Below are 6457 nucleotides of genomic sequence, written 5' to 3' on the forward strand. Positions count from 1 at the left end.
GCTACTGAGAGGACATTCAGTGCTGTGCTGGCCTGCCCAGAACACCTCTCTTCCTGAGTGTGCTCTTTCTCCTCCTCCAGCCATGTGTATAGACTATAGGTGACCACAGATTCTTTGAAGCTCCTCCCATCAAGAAGTGGTCAGCTTCCCTACTCTTTAAACCTGAACTTGACTTTCGACTTGCTTTGACCAATAGAATGTGGCAGGAGTGATGTTATGTGGGTTCCAAATCTGAGCCTCAAGAAGTAGTATCTGCTCTTGCTACTTTGAATTCTGCTGTCAAGGGATTAATGACCTATGGGGAGGCCCTGGGCAGCAGAACCGGGATACCCTGGCTGATAGCATGCTCAGGGCTTAGCTGTTGCAGAGATGGCTGTTTACAAATATTTGCACTCCCAGCCCATACTGTGAGCTTGTTACTGGACAGTGGCTACTCAGCCTGGGACAGTATTTCCTTACTCCCTTTGTGCTCAGATATGGCCATGTAACTGGTTCTCACTAGTGAAGTGTGAGTGGAAATGATGTGAGACACCTCTAGGCTGGAGCTTTAAAAGTTGATGGAGCTCCTTCACCTTCTCTTTCCACTTCTGGTGACTGGAAGCAGAGGACTCCCAGGTCCTAGGGGACAGTGAAACTATAAGATTCAGTGAGCGTGAATTTCTGGCCACCATGCCAGAAATAGCCCACTAAACACAGTTAAATGGCATCAATTTGCCCTATAAGGAATCCCAGCATGTTCCAAGAGTCATAAATAAGCTTTTATTGTGTCAAGACCCTGAAAGTTTGAGATATGCTTAGTATCTAGAGCAGGTAACTAATACAAAAGCCCACAATTATAAATTACTCTGTTGGGCATTGTTGCAAGCACTTTACATATATTAATCTACTTCGTCCTCTCCACAACCCCACAAAGAAGTTCTACTACCCTCACTTTCACAGAGCAGGAAACTCAGACTCAAAGGGATAAAGTGACTCTTCCAAGGGCACACCTCTGGAATAAAATGGGTTGGGATTTGATCTGGGAAACAGTGTTGTGACCTGTACGCTAGGGTCCTTGTTGCTGACTCACTGTTGGAAATCAGACAAGCCCCTTCCCCCCATCTGGTTTCCGTTTTCTCATGTATAAGATGGATTGGGAGTGAGGAGGCTAAAATCACTGAACTCTCCTGCACAACTGCAAAATCCTTGGTTTCTGTGGTTTGAAACTGAGGCACAGGTGAAGGTGAATCAGCCATGAGGGAATCCATTGCAGAGCAGGAAAGAAAGTCTCTGCTTCTCAAGCCCCTGGGATCCATCCTGAACCCCTGACTCATGTGCGTGTAGCCAGTGGATGGTGGCGGATGCTGGGCTGACCTGGCAAAAACCCGAGAGCTGCACTTTCTGTGATTCAGACGACTAGACATGAAGGTGTGTGATAGCTGCACACGGTGTCTCTCAAGTGAATCCCAGGCCTCGCCGGGCATGCCACCCTCAGCACTCCTGGAAACTGTACCCAACGAAGGGTACTGCTCACTGTTGCCTGAGGAGGCACTGACTGAGGTGCTGGCAGGATCAGGGCAGTGTCTTAGGCTGAGACAGTTGGAGACAATGGCCCAAAGAAGTAGGGAGGGCAGGAATTATAATGCCTTTCCCCCCCTATGTGTCAAATGGGGGAGCAAAAGCCCAGAGAGGCTAACTGACTCACCCCAAATCTCCAGAGAGTTGTGGGCTGGACCTAGAGCTCAGTTTTGGCTGCTGATCCAGGGCTATTTTTTGTTATCACTCTCCTGCCAGACTTGAGCTGGGATCAGCAAATTGTTGCCATTTAACTGTGTTTTTGTTCATTTCCAGTGCAGAGAAGACTACTTCAAATGTAGCTGGGAGAAGTTCCTGCTCTTAGGAAAGCCCATACAGATGACTACAGCTGGAGAGGGTGGCCCTAAGGGCCTGTTGACCCCAGGCCCTTCAGAGGCCCTGTTCCTCCCGTGGGGCCTTGCAGGAAATCCTGGCAGACTGACAGGACTGTTGTGGCTGCAAGGCCTTTGCCTTCTGTAAGCTTTCTGTTCAGCCAGACCCCTGACGTTCTGAGAGGAGACCTGGGCTCTGCTTCTGGCATAGCGTCACCAGCTACATGATTCAGCGAGAGGCCTCTGATTCCTTATCTGGTGAAGGAGGGGGCGGGCTGGTCTAAATGGTCTCTGAAGTCCCCGTGACGCTGTTCCTGCAGGAAGGGGAGGTATTTTGATTGAGAATTGTTTTTAATCCAGTGAGCTTTGAAGCCCAGTATTTCTAAAAGGGGCCTGACTAGGGAAAGAAGGGCTACTCATATGATCCTATAATTCAGTGGTTCTCAACCACTGGGTCACGACCCCTTTGGTGGTCGAACGAACCTTTCACAGGAGTTGCCTAAGACCATCCTGCATATCAGATATTTACATTACAATTCATAACAGTAGCAACATTACAGTTATGAAGTAGCAACGAAAATAATTTTATGGTTGGGTCACAACATGAGGAACTGTATTTAGAGGGCCAGAAGTTTGAGAACGACTGCTATAATTCATAACACATATTACCTACGCATTTTCTCACACAAATGGGAGGGGGGGAAACTCTACACAATGGGATTATGCTCAGGACCCTGGGATGGAAGTTAGACTAGATTCTTGGCTCCTCCATTCCTTGGTTTCCTCTCAGATTTTATATCTCCTCTTGGTTCAGCCGTGGCTGATGGCACTTCTGGGCCCTTTGCTGGGCACTTTCAGAAACAGGATTAAATTGGCTCTTCTGTGCTCTGGGTAGTTCTCCTGAGAGTCTTTGCTTCTGTTCAGACAGACATGTGAGTTGTCTTCCGGTATCTCCAAGGCTGTCATGTGGTGCAGACAGAGCGGGGTTGCCGTGTCTGATGAGGAATTTGGCTGGAGGAGGCCCCGATTCACCTTGACTCTATCGGGCTCAGATCTGAGGGGCTCAGCCTCAGCCGTATTAGTCAGGGCTCTTTCTGTTGAATGTGACAGAGACCCAACTCACACTTGCTTAGAAACAAAGGGGAGTTTTGGGTCAGGAAACTGGGAAAGACAGGGGTGGAGTGAACATCAGGCACTACTGAATTGAGGGCTCAACAATGTTGTCAACTCTTCCTTTCTTCAAAGCTCAATCTTTTTTTCTCTCTTTGTGAGTTGTCTTCATTCTTTTCTACTACAGATAGGATTACGGCGAGGAGGGGGGGGGGAGAGTGGGGGGAGTGGGGGGCGGGGAGAAAGGCATGGCTGCAGACAACCCAGTTTAAATCACTCCAGTAGTGACCTTGGGAAAAAGAGACCTCAGTGTATACAAGTCCCAGGGGAAAGCTCTAATTGGCTGGCTTAGGTCACATGCCCACCTCTGGGACCAACACCATTTCCAGCTGGGTACTGCCACTGTCAGTCAAATAGAATCATATGAATGGGTCACGTGGGAGGAGCAGTTTTATAAATGAGGGGAATAGTGTTATCAGAGAGGGAGTCCCAGGGAAACCGGGAGAGATCAACCAATAGGTATCCACTAAAGATGTTGTATCAGTCAGTGACCGTAACCAGGACAAGAAAAATTTTTAATAGAAATAGCTGTTAGGTATAACATTGCTAACTAGGTACCTGAAGGGTAAAAGGTGGAACAGAGGCAGCGCCTGCAGGCAGCAGCCACCGCTCCTCTGGCTGAGGGAGCAAGGGGAAACTTTAGAAACAGAGGAGGAGCCTGCAGAGCGGAAACTCAGGCTTCTGAGGAGGGAGGGCCATGCCTGGGACCCAGCCCTCTGAGCAGGGGTGCCCACCAGCTGTTGACAGCGTCTCCTGGGGGTTGGGGGGCGCAGGCTGGTGTGAAACGGGTTCTGTGAGGGTTGGGAAATCTGCAAACTGGATTCAGCTGCTGCAGCAGTTGGGCATTGTCTGCAGCGGTGAAGAATAGTTGCTGGGATGGCGCTCACAGCAGCAGGAAGCCCGCAGGAAGCCCGCAGGAAGCAGACGGGAACAAACAGGAAAGAGCGAGCCCAGTCTCCCTCCTCCGGCCTTGGAGGCTCCCGCTAGCGCCCCCTATCGGCATCGTCAACATGGAGCCCAGGGCAAAGCGGATGTGCCTCCAGTAGAGCTCAGAGGCAGGGACTTAATGACTGGCCAGAAGTGCTACTTCGGGTGTTCTGTGAACTCCTGGAGGTCAGGGGCATGCTCATCGCTGTGTGTGTCCTTCTCAGGGCCTGGTGCCCTTCCTGGGCAGAGCGGGCCCTAATAAGTGTGTGTTATGCTGAAATGAGTTGTATGGCAGGAGCATGGGGCAAGCGAGTCCTAGGGCAACCCTGAGGCCCTCCCTGTCCAGCCTTTAGCTGTCTGTCTTTCCTGGGGCCTGATTCTAGGCTCTCCCTGGAGTGCTGGGTGGGGCCAGGGAGCGGGTGTTGAAGTCTAGACTGTGAACAGCTGAAGAGGGTCTGCCTACAACCCCCTGCTCATCCTCACCCACTTTCTAATACAGCCAATGGCAGGCTCCAGGCACCACCACTGCTGCACTGTGTGGCTTTGGGCAGGTTATTCAGCCATTTTTAGCCTCAGCTTCCCCACATGCCCCTTCAGTCCCTCAGTCTCTGCACCAGGAGACAAGAAGAGACTCTTGGTCCTCTACCACTGTCCCTGCTCCTTACAGGACTAATAACTTAGGTAACAATGCATCACAATTATGCTTTACAAGACAGTGAGTATTTAGTAAGACAAGATCTGCTTAGCTCAGGGGGGAAGTAAAGACCCAGGGCAGCTGGGACTTGCTGGGCTGGGCAGAGCTCTGGGTCAGCTGCGGGATGAAGGGAGGGGCATCAAAGGAGGGGAGAGCCCAGGAGGGAGAAGGGGCTCTGCGTCAACCTGAAGGAAGCAGGAGGACAGGTGAACACCATCCCCTGGCGCCCAGCGAATTCCTGATCAGCTGAGTGTTTAAACAGGGCTTCTCAGGTGAGGTCTGAGCCTCCCAGCCTCCAGGTTCTTCAGGGCAGGACAACAGGGGGACAGTCCTAGTGGAGGTAAAGGGCCTGCAAAGATTTAAAGTGGATATGGGCTGAGGCCAGTGCTCAATAGGGAGACCACGTTCCAACAATAAATGGCAGCTTTTGACTCCATGGTGGCCCTCATCACATTCAGGCATATATTAAAGGTTATGTGTCCAAGGTTATCTCCCTCCCTAATCTTTAGTTCTTTCAAAGTAGGGACTGTGTCTGATTTTCCTCTGGTGGCCCTGTGCCCAGAGAATATGTGGGGTGTAGATGGAGAACATGACCAGGACAAGGCGAGTATTAGGGGGGCCTGCCCTATGAAGCAGCATGGCCGAGGCCAGGCCAGAGCAGTTGGGTTGTGAGCTCAGGTGGCGGTATAAGTGGTGGCAGACGTGACATTTCCCAGGAAGGGGCCCTGGCAGGTAGGCGGAGGGAATCAAACCACAGAGCGTTCTTCCCAGCCAGAGAAGGAATCAGTGAGGCTAATTGGGTCCTGAGGACTGACGAGGTTTCTGGACCCACTGGGCATCCTCCCAGCCACGGAGCATCAGCTTCCTCAAGTTAATTTTCCTCTGTTGAATGCAGCCCTCTGATGAGGAACGGTGTGGGCTGTGTCTTTTTCCTTTTCCTTTTTGTAATGAGCCACTCCTGTGTGAAGACTGGAGCGTGACGTTTTCCTGAGCAGGCCCCTCAGCACAGGCAGCACCTGTCTCCTTTCATCTGCTCAGCTGCCCATCCCTCGGCTCTGCTCAGTGCTGGCCCAGAGGTTTGCCTACCAGCTCATCTCTGAGCTGCCTCTCCTAGGAGCTGGGGAAGGGGGTGAGGCTGGGGCTGGAGGATAGAGAGGTGGCTGAATCCAGGCCTGTAACGCTTTTTCCTGGGGCCCAGGCACACAGCAGGAGGTAAGCATATCTACCCTTCTTTCCCTGCTTAGTAACTGTCCCTGCTGAGCTACCTCAACTGGAGGTGAGAATTTGCTGATCCTGGCCTTTTCATTCTCTCATGCTTTAAGCCTCCCCAAACTGATGATGATCATGATTAAATACTTATTTAGATCTTGTGGATTTCTTTGCTTATCTTTATCTTTTAAGTTAATTTTTTTTTGTTGTTACTCTTCTTCTGGGCTCATTTTCTTTTCTTTTTACAAATGAAATTGTTTAGTAGTTTTAGTTCTTTTGATGGGAAACCTCTGGGATTAAACTATCTCAGTGTATCTTTTAAAAAGTATGTGCTTCACTCTTAAATGATAGTTTAAATGGGTATGGAATTTTAGGAGTGATTCATAGTCCCAAGGTCATCTGGATGTAGTAAGCCCCATTCCACCAAATTCCATCCCTCACAGGAATGTTTCTCTTGCTCATTTCTGCAAAGGGACATGCTAAAATAAATAAGAGCTTGTTTATAAGTGCATGGGTCTCCTTAAGGTTAAATATATCGAGAAAGGAGAGAGAAATGTTGGAAATTATTTTT

The sequence above is a fragment of the Myotis yumanensis genome, unplaced genomic scaffold (assembly GCF_028538775.1).
Source record: "Myotis yumanensis isolate MYYU_CA2020_CCGP unplaced genomic scaffold, mMyoYum1.0.hap1 SCAF_2, whole genome shotgun sequence".
NCBI classification, from domain to species: domain Eukaryota; kingdom Metazoa; phylum Chordata; class Mammalia; order Chiroptera; family Vespertilionidae; genus Myotis; species Myotis yumanensis.